A 574-nucleotide genomic window follows, 5' to 3' on the forward strand; every position below is an offset into this window, starting at 1 on the left:
GGGGCTGCGGGAGGTTGACTGGGAGGAGGGACTGTGAGAGGTGGGCCGGCAGCCTTGATTGGGGTCATTGTGGCCAGCCTGCTGGGGGAGGGGACTGTGGGAGTTGGCCAGCCACAGGAGGTTGGCTGTTCTAGTGCTCTGACCACCAGGGGGCAGCTCCTACATTGAGCATCTGCCCCCTCGTGGTCAGTATGCATCATAGTGACCTAGTCAACCAGTCATTTGGTTGAATGGTCGTAATGGTAACTTAGGCTTTTATATATATAGATTTATTTTTCCTTTTCAGCATCTGTCTCACATGTTGAAAGTGTGCCCTACTGCAGTTATAATGAGAAATTCTTTCCACAAAAAGGCCATGAATGATTGAACTCACAGAAGTGGACCTCACTTTATTATCTTCTAGCCAAAAATAGAATAATTTTTATGTATTTAAACATCCAAGAATGGTAAAAATTGTGGGGGAAAACCTAAAGAGACAAAAAAAAAATTATAGAACCACTGAAAGAAAAATGGGATGGCATCACTACAGTAATAAAAATAGTAATAGCCGAAACCGGTTTGGCTCAATGGATAG

This window comes from Myotis davidii, unplaced genomic scaffold, assembly GCF_000327345.1.
Source record: "Myotis davidii unplaced genomic scaffold, ASM32734v1 scaffold570, whole genome shotgun sequence".
NCBI classification, from domain to species: domain Eukaryota; kingdom Metazoa; phylum Chordata; class Mammalia; order Chiroptera; family Vespertilionidae; genus Myotis; species Myotis davidii.